This window comes from Pristiophorus japonicus, chromosome 27, assembly GCF_044704955.1.
Source record: "Pristiophorus japonicus isolate sPriJap1 chromosome 27, sPriJap1.hap1, whole genome shotgun sequence".
NCBI classification, from domain to species: Eukaryota; Metazoa; Chordata; class Chondrichthyes; family Pristiophoridae; genus Pristiophorus; species Pristiophorus japonicus.
Window position 1 is genome coordinate 13,462,360 of NC_092003.1, and position 9,684 is coordinate 13,472,043.

The window sequence follows — 9,684 nt, forward strand, 5'->3', positions numbered from 1 at the left end:
AAGGAATTGGCCCTCGCAATAGTGGATGCATTGGTGATCATTTTCCAACAGTCTACCGACTCTGGATCAGTTCCTATGGACTAGCGGGTAGCTAATGTAACAGCACTTTTTAAAAAGGGAGGAAGAGAGAAAGCAGGTAATTATCGACCGGTTAGCCTGACATCAGTAGTGGGGAAAATGTTGGAATCAATTATTGAAGATGAAATAGCAGCGCATTTGGAAAGCAGTGACAGGATCTGTCCAAGTCAACATGGATTTATGAAAGGGACATCATACTTGACAAGTCTTCTGGAATTTTTTTGAGAATGTAACTAGTAGAGTGGACAAGGGAGAACCAGTGCATGTGGTTTATTTGGACTTTCAAAAGGGTTTTGACAAGGTCCCACACAAGAGATTGGTGTGCAAAATCAAAGCACATGGTATTGGGGGTAATGTACTGACGTGGATAGAGAACTGGTTGGCAGACAGGAAGCAGAAAGTCGGGATAAGCGGTTCCTTTTCAGAATGGCAGGCAGTGACTAGTGGAGTGGCGCAGGACTCAGTGCTGGGACCCCAGCTCTTTAGCATATACATTAATGATTTAGATGAAGGACTTGAGTGTAATATCTTCAAGTTTGCAGATGAAAGTAAACTGAGTGGCAGTGTCAGCTGTGAGGAGGACGCTAAGAGGCTGCAGGGTGATTCAGACAGTTTAGGTGAGTGGGAAAATGCATGGAAGATGCAGTATAATGTGGATAAATGTGAGGTTATCTCCTTTGGGGGCAAAGACACAAAGGCAGAATATTATCTGAATGGCGGCAGATTAGGAAAGGGGAGGTGCAACGAAAGCTGTGTGTCATGGTTCATTATTCATTGAAAGCTGGCATGCAGGTACAGCAGGCGGTGAAGAAGGCAAATGGCATGTTGGCCTTCATAGCTAGGTGATTTGAGTATAGGAGCAGGGAGGTCTTACTGCAATTGTACATTGCATTGGTGAGGCCTCACCTGGAATATTGTGTTCAGTTTTGGTCTCCTAATCTGAGGAAGGACGTTCTTGCTATTGAGGGAGTGCAGCGAAGGTTCACCAGACTGATTCCTGGAATGGCAGGGCTGACATATGAGGAGAAACTGGGTCAACTGGGCCTTTATACACTGGAGTTTAGAAGGATGAGAGGGCATCTCATAGAAATATATAAGATCCTGACGGGACTGGACAGGTTAGAGGCGGGGAGAATGTTCTCGATGATGGGGAAGTCCAGAACCAGGGGACACAGTGTTAGGATAAGGGGTAGGCCATTTAGGACTGAGATGAGGAGAAACTTCTTCACTCAGAGAGTTGTTAACCTGTGGAATTCCCTACCGCAGAGAGTTGTTGATGCCAGTTTATTGGATATATTCAAGAGGGAGTTCGTTATGGCCCTTACGGCTAAAGGGATCAAGGGGTATGGAGAGAAAGCAGGAAAGGGTTACTGAGGAAATGATCAGCCATGATCTTATTGGATGGTAGTGCAGGCTCGAGGGGCCGAATGGCCTACTCCTGCACCTATTTTCTATGTTTCTATGTTTCCATGAACTCTTGCCGCAATGTCCTGGGGCCGTGACAACTGACCTCCAACCACCACAACCAACTTCCTGAACAGACATCTTAAACCCTTTGAGGAACAGACTTTATTAACCGTTACCTTTCCATATTATAGTTAATGGATCCCCCGACCTGTTTATTACCCTCGCCCTACGTTACACTTTAATCACTGATTTTTTAATTTTTTTATTTAATTTTTCGTTGCCAATCTTTCCAATTCTTTGTCAAATCACAAACGCCAGAGGTCACCTTGCACACATCAAGGATCACTCTGCGCCAATGCTCTTAGCCAAAAGGCCTAGAGACACTGCACCGTTCCTGGAAGTACTGCAATACCAGGTTCGTGCCATGGAGGTGGATGGGTCAGGTCCCCCAGGAGGTGGATGGGTCAAGCCACCCCACCCACCTCCTGTTTCCAAAAAAGCAAGCATATACCTTCCTGATCCAGGGAGAACACCCGGAGGTCATGGTGGCTACTCCCCTGTCAGGTCAGTTACGCATGATCTTAGCCAAAAGGCCGTGAGGCTTTAATCACTGATTTTTTTTTTTTTTTTTTTTAAATCGTGAGGCTTTAATCACTGATGCCAGACGTCATGTTACTGTCATGTATTTCTTTGCACAGGCACTTTTCATATCAGAAGGCAAGCTGTGCTTTCTCTCATGACATTTCAAAGTCATCCTGTTTGTATCAGAAAGCCTTTTTCTCCAAGATACAAAGAAGTTCGACAATTAATTCTTTAGCTATCCAGTGTTCAACATTCGACAATGGGATGCACTGCATCAGCCAATGGGATGAACCGTGTCAGTCAATGAGATGCACCGTGTCAGCCAATGGGATGCACCGTGTTAGCCAATGGGATGCATCGTGTCAGACAATGCCATGCACTGTGTCAGCCAATGGGGTACACCGTGTTAGCCAATGGGATGCATCATGTTAGCCAATGGGATGCACTGTGTCAACCAATGAATTGCATTGTGTCAGCCAATGAGATGCATTTTGTCAGCCAATAAATTGCGTTGTTTCAGCCAATGAGTGAGGACTCGCAGCAAACAGTCTATTTTACAGCAAACAGAATCTATTTAAGCAGCACACTACAGTAAATAGTCTACAGAGTCTATTTAAACAGCCTCTCCGAACTACAGCAAACGGAACTCATGACAGAAACTGGAGCAAAGTCTCCCGATAAAAGCAGGGAGATTTCTCCAGCAAAATAGTGCGTGTAAAATCTATCCCACTCATGCCATGTGATCTAATGTCCACCTGAAAGGGTAGAGAGAGCCTCGGTTTAACGTCTCATCTGAAAGACGGCATCTCCGACAGTGTGGCGCTCCCTCAGTACTGTCACTCCAACAGTGCGGCACTCACTCAGCACTGCCCCTCCGACAGTGCAGCACTCCCTCATTACTGCCCCTCCGACATTGCAGCGCTCATTCAGTACTGCCCCTCTGACAGTGCAGCACTCCCTCATAACTGTTCCTCCAACAGTACGGCACTCACTCAGTACTGACACTTCGACATTGCAGCGCTCCCTTATTACTGTCCCTCCGACAGTGCAGCGTTCCCTCAGTACTGCCCCTCCAACAGTGCAGCGCTCCCTCAGTACTGCCCCTCCGAGAGTGCGACGCTCCCTCAGTACTGCCCCTCCGAAAGTGCGGCACTCCCTCAATACTGCCCCCCCGACAGTGCGGCACTCCCTCAGTACTGCCCCTCCGACAGTGTGGCACTCCCTCAATACTCCCCCTCCGACAGTGCGTGCTCCCTCAGTACTGCCCCTCCGACAGTGCGGCACTCGCTCTGTACTGCCCCTCTGACAGTGTGCGCTCCCTCGGACTGCCCGACCGACAGTGCGGCACTCCCTCAGTACTGCCCCTCTGACAATGCGGTGTTCCGTCGTACTGCCCCTCCGACTGTGCGGCGCTCCCTCAGTACTGCACTGGAGGATCAGCCTGGACTTTTTACTCAAGACTGGCTCAGAGACGAGAGTGAGACCCACTGAGCCACGGCTGATAATTAGGTAATGTGGTCTCCAGCCGTGATTGACGGAGGAATTACCCAATCATCTCCATTCTGGCCGGGACTTGTAGTGTCACTTGTAAAAGCAGGAAGATTTCTCCAGAAAAATGGTGTGTGTAAAATCAATCCGACTCATGCCATGGGGTCTAACGTCCACCTGAGAGGGCAGACATGGCCTCGGTTTAACGTCTCATCTGAAAGACGGCATCTCCGACAGTGTAGCACTCCATCTGTACTGCCCCTCCAACAGTGCAGCGATCCCTCTGTACTGCCCCTCCGACAGTGCGACGCTCCCTCAGTGCAGCCCCTCCGACAGTGCAGAACTTCCTCAGTACTGCCCCTCCGACAGTGCGGCACTCCCTCAGTACTGCCCCTCTGACAGTGCGGAACTCCCTCAATACTGCCCCTCTGACAGTGCGGCACTCCCTCAGTGCAGCCCCTCCGACAGTGCGGTGCTCCCTCAGTACTGCCCCTCCGACAGCGCAGCACTCCCTCAATACTGCCCCTCCGACAGTGTGGCACTCCCTCAGCACCGCCTCTCCGAAAGTGTGGCACTCACTCAGTACTGCCCCTCCGACAGTGCGGTGCTCCCTCAGTACTGCACTGGAGTATCAGCCTATATTTTTGAACTCAAGACTTTTGGAGTGGGTCTTGAACCCAGAACCTTCTGGTTCAGAAACGAGAGTGAGACCCCCTGAGCCACGGCTGATAATTAGGTAATGTGGTCTCCAGCCGTGATTGACGGAGAAATTACCCAGTCATCTCCATTCTGGCCGGGACTTGTAGTATCACTATATCGAGCTGTCTAGAATAGGAACAGAGGAACAGGAATAGGCCATTCAGGCCCTCGAGAATAACAAGGAGATGGGACAAATCCCAACGGAATGGTTAGTGTGCTGAATGCACTCAATTTTCCAGCGCTCAGCTGACTTCCAGTGCTCCTGGGAGGCCGGCCTAATAAGGGAATGGAGAGGGGGGCCCACTTCAAGGTAAGTGACATCCTATCGAGGCAAGCATCCTTCCAATCTTTGGATCGCCTTTGAGGGCATTTCAAGCCAATGACAGCTTTTGCCAGAGCTCTCCTAACTCGCGCCGAGTCCCATTCACCCATCACCCCCTGCGCTCTATCAATCTCAGCCTTGAATATACGCAACGACTGGACATCTACAGCCTTCTGGGGTAGAGAATTCCAAAGATTCACCACCCTCTGAGTGAAGAAATTTCTCCTCATCTCTGTCCTAAATGACCAACCCCTTATCCTGAGACTGTGTGACCCCTGGTTCTAGACTCTCCAACCAGGAGAAACATCCTCCCTGCATCTACCCTGTCAATCCCCCTCAGAATCTGATACATTTCAATGTGATCATCTCTCATTCTTCTAAACCCTGGGAAATATAGGCCCGATCTACTCAATCCCTCCTCATAGGGCAATCCCACAACATCGGAATCAGTCTGGTGAACCTTTGTTGCACTCCTTCTGAGGCAAGTATCTCCTTCCTTGGTCACGGAGACCTGAGATGTCATCGAACTCCCAGTGACCTCTCTGCCCTTTTGCACCTCATGTTCATCGCAGGCACGATATATTCCTGCCCTGTGGGGACCATAGCCTTGGAGCGCCAAACAGAGAAACCCTCTTTCCCCCAGCTGCCTCATGTTCCATAATAGCCAGCTCATGAAACAGGGGGAGAGCTTGCTGACCTACTCTGTCACTTGCTTACCGACTCGGGTTAATGCCTCCAGCTTGTGTTTCCTGTCACTTCGTGGTCTGAGGCAAGGGGCGGAGAAGGACGATATTACGGAGCGGGACTTAAACTCACACACAACCCTTGCAGCCAGCGGCAACTTCTAACCCATAGAATCATAGAATTGCACAGCACAGAAGGAGGCCGTTCGGCCCATCGATTCGGCACCTGCTCTTTCCAACAGCAATCCAGTTAGTCCCAGGCAGCACATTCCAAATCCCAAACACTTGCTGCGTAAAAAGCTCTTTCCTCGTCTCACCTCTCGTTCATTTGCAAATCGCCTCAACGGGGTGAAATAAAAACACACAGACTTGCATTTATATAGAACCTCTCACGGCCACCAGATGGCTCAAAGCGCTTTACAGCCAATGAAGTACTTTTGGAATGTAGTCACTGTTGTAATGTGGGAAAGGTCAGCAGGGGTTTGCCAATGTTTGTGAACACAGTGTCCCTTTAAGTCTACGATAAGACAATTTAACCGTGCGATGATTGCAAAATCCCGATCTACCACATGCTAAACAGCTCTTCGATCTGGACATCCTGCCTGCCAATGACACAACGCGACCACCAGTGCATCAGATAAGAGAGCAACGCATGCGCTAAACAGAGGGAAGAGGAGAGTTTGAAGACAAAGTAAAAAAGGCCTCACAAACTCGTACGGATCCAATAAATATCTAAAATGGCGGCAAAGGTTTGCCAGGCACACTGTCTGTTGTCGCACTGATTTACAGGCCCCACATATTAGAATGATACAGAAAAGACAGACTTGCATTTCTACAGAGCCTTTCATGACATCACTGCAGTGTGATAATGGTCACATCATCAGTTTGTTCAGTGCTGTTGATTAAGGGATAAATATTGGCCCCAGGACACCAGGGAGAACTCCCCTGCTCTTCTTCCAATAGTGCCCTAGGATCTTTTACATCCACCCGAGAGAGCTGACCGGGCCCTCGGTTTAACCTCTCAGCTGAAAGCCGGCACCTCCGACAGTGCGGCACTCCCTCAGTACTGCCCCTCCGAGTTGCGGCACTCCCTCAGTACTGCCCCTCCGACAGTATGTCGCTCCCTCAGTACTGTCCCTCCGACATTGCGCCGCTCCCTCAGTACTGCCCCTCCAACAGTGCGGTACTCCTTCAGTACTGTCCCTCCCACAGTGCAACGCTTCCACACCACTGTCCCTCCGACAGTGCGCCGCTCCCTCAGTACTGCCCCTCTGACAGTGCGGTACTCCCTCAGCTCTGGCGCTGGGAGTATCAGCCTAGATTTCTGTGCTCAAGTCTCTGGAGTGGGACTTGAACCCACAACCTTCTGTCTGAAGAGGGGAAAGCGCTTACCAACTGAGCCACGACTGAACCGGGGCTAAAAAGATTAAATTATGAGGACAGGTTGCACAGACTATGCTTGTATTCCCTTGAGTTTAGAAGATTAAGAGATTATCTGCATCTGCTATAGGCCAGTAAAGATTTTAAATATCAATGTCTGTCATCCCAGAGTACTTAAGGAAGTGGCCCTCGAAATAGTGGATGCATTGGTGATGCATTTTCCAACAGTCTATCGACTCTAGATCAGTTCCTATGGACTGGAGGGTAGCTAATGTAACACCACTTTTTAAGAAAGGAGGGAGAGAGAAAACAGTTAATTATAGACCGGTTCGCCTGACATCAGTGGTGGGGAAAATGTTGGAATCAATTATTAAAAATGAAATAGCAGCGCATTTGGAAAGCAGTGACAGGATCGGTCCAAGTCAGCATGGATTTATCAAAGGGAAATCATGCTTGACAAGTCTTCTAGAATTTTTTGAGGATAAACGAGTCGAGTGGACAAGGGAAAACCAGTGGATGTGGTGTATTTGGACTTTCAAAAGGGTTTTGACAAGGTCCCACACAAGAGATCAGTGTGCAATATTAAAGCACATGGTATTGGGGGTAATGTACTGACGTGGAGAGAGAACTGGTTGGCAGAGAGGAAACAGAGAGTCGGGATAAATGGGTCCTTTTCAGAATGGCAGGCAGTGACTAGTGGGGTGCCGCAGGGCTCAGTGCTGGGTCCCCAGCTATTTAAAATATACATCATAGATTTAGATGAAGGAATTGAGAGTAATATTTCCAAGTTTGCAGATGACACTAAGCTGGGTGTCAGTATGAGCTGTGAGGAGGATACTAAGAGGCTGCAGGGTGACTTGGACAGATTCGGTGAATGGACAAATGCATGGCAGATGCAGTATAATGTGGATAAAAATATGAAGGCAGAATATTATCTGAATGGCGGCAGATGAGGAAAAGGGGAGGTGCAACGAGACCTGAATGTCATGGTACATCAGTCATTTAAGGTTGGCATGCAGGTGCAGCAGATGGTGAAGAAGGCAAATGGCAGGTTGGCCTTCAGAGCTAGGGGATTTGAGTATAGGAGCAGGGAGGTCTTGCTGCAGCTGTACAGGGCCTTGGTGAGATCTCACCTGGAATATTGTGTTCAGTTTTGGTCTCCTAATCTGAGGAAGGACGTTCTTGCTATTGAGGGAGTGCAGCGAAGGTTCACCAGACTGATTCCCGGGATGGCAGGACTGACATATGAGGAGAGATCGGATCGACTGGGCCTGTATTCACTGGAGTTTAGAAGAATGAGAGGGGATCTCATGGAAACATATAAAATTCTGATGGGACTGGACAGGTTAGATGCAGGTAGAATGTTCCCGATGTTGGGGGAGTCTAGAACCAGTGGTCACTGTCGAAGGATAAAGGGTAAGCCATTTATGACTAAGATGAGGAGAAACTTCTTCACTCAGAGAGTTGTTAACCTGTGGAATTCTCTTCCGCAGCGAGTTGTTGATTCCATTTCATTAGATATATTCAAGAGGGAGTTAGATATGGCCCTTATGGCTAAAGGGATCAAGGGGTATGGAGAGAAAGCAGGAAAGGGGTACTGAGGTGACTCATCAGCCATGATTCTATTTAATGGTGGTGCAGGCTCGAAGGGCCGAATGGCCTACTCCTGCACCTATTTTCTATGTTTCTATGTTTCTATCCTGGAGAAGTTCTCAGAAGGGGACGATTGGGAGGCCTTTGTGGAGAGACTTGACCAATACTTCGTGGCCAACGAACTGGAAGGAGACGAGAACATCACCAAACAAAGGGCGATCCACCTAACTTTCTGTGGGGCAACAAGATATGGCCTCATGAAGAATCTCCTGGCCCTGGCAAAACCAGCAGAGAAATCCTACGAAGAATTGTGTACGCTGGGCCGGGAGCACCTAAATCCCAAGGAAAGCGTTTTGATGGCGGGATAGCGGTTCTACACGTGTCAACGATCAGAGGGCCAGGAAGTGGCGAGCTATGTCGCCAAACTAAGGAACCTCGCAGGACGTTGTGAGTTTGAGGGATTCTGAGAACAAATGCTCAGAGACTTTTTATTACTGGGCATTCGACATGAGACAATCCTTCTCAAACTGTTGACTGTAGAAACTCCGAATCTGAGCAAAGCCATACCGATAGCCCAGGCATTTATGTCCATCAGCGACAACACCAAACAGATTTCGCAGAGTAAAGAAGTTTCGGCCAGCACTGTACATAAAGTAACGTCGGACTCGAGCAGAAATGTACAGGACAGAACGTACACACCGGCTGCTGCAGCCCGACCTCAGTTGACCCAGAGACCGCCATCAAACGTTAACGCGAGGCAGTTAACACCTTGTTGGTGCTGTGGAGATGATCATCAGCCCCATCAATGCCGCTTTAAGCACTATGCGTGCAATGGTTGCAGAACAATGTGACACCTCCAACGTATGTGCAGGTGAGCTGCAAATCCTGCAAACCCTGCAAACCACCACGTTGCAGAGGTAGATCGATTCACTGTGGATCAGGCTGAATTGGAGACTCGTACCGAGGAGGCAGGGTACACACATTCACTACAAAATGTCCCCCAATAATGTTGAAAGTTGAACTGAACGGTATTCCAGTATCTATGGAACTGGACACGGGGGTATGTCAGTCCATAATGAGTAAAAAGTCCTTCGACAGGCTGTGGGGCAAAAAAGCACACAGGCCCAAGCTCAGCCCCATTCACACCAAACTAAGGACTTACACCAAGGAACTAATCCCGGTAATTGGCAGTGCAGAAGTTAAAGTCTCCTATGACGGAGCAGTACACGAACTCCCGCTGTGGATTGTGCCAGGGGATGTCCCCACGTTGTTTGGAAGAATCTGGCTGGGAAAAATTCGCTGGAGCTGGGACGACATCCGAGCACTTTCGTCCATCGACGATGCCTCATGCACCCAGGTTCTGAGCAAGTTCCCATCATTGTTCGAGCCAGGCATTGGAAGCTTCTCGGGGGCGAAAGTGCAGATCCATTTGGTTCCCGGTATGCGACCCAT

General features: G+C 49.1%; 1 pseudogene; it reads right to left on the reverse strand.

Moving 5' to 3' along the window:
- Window positions 1-1,863: 1,863 nt before the first annotated feature.
- On the reverse strand, window positions 1,864-2,090 carry LOC139239543 (U2 spliceosomal RNA; annotated as a pseudogene).
- Window positions 2,091-9,684: the final 7,594 nt, after the last annotated feature.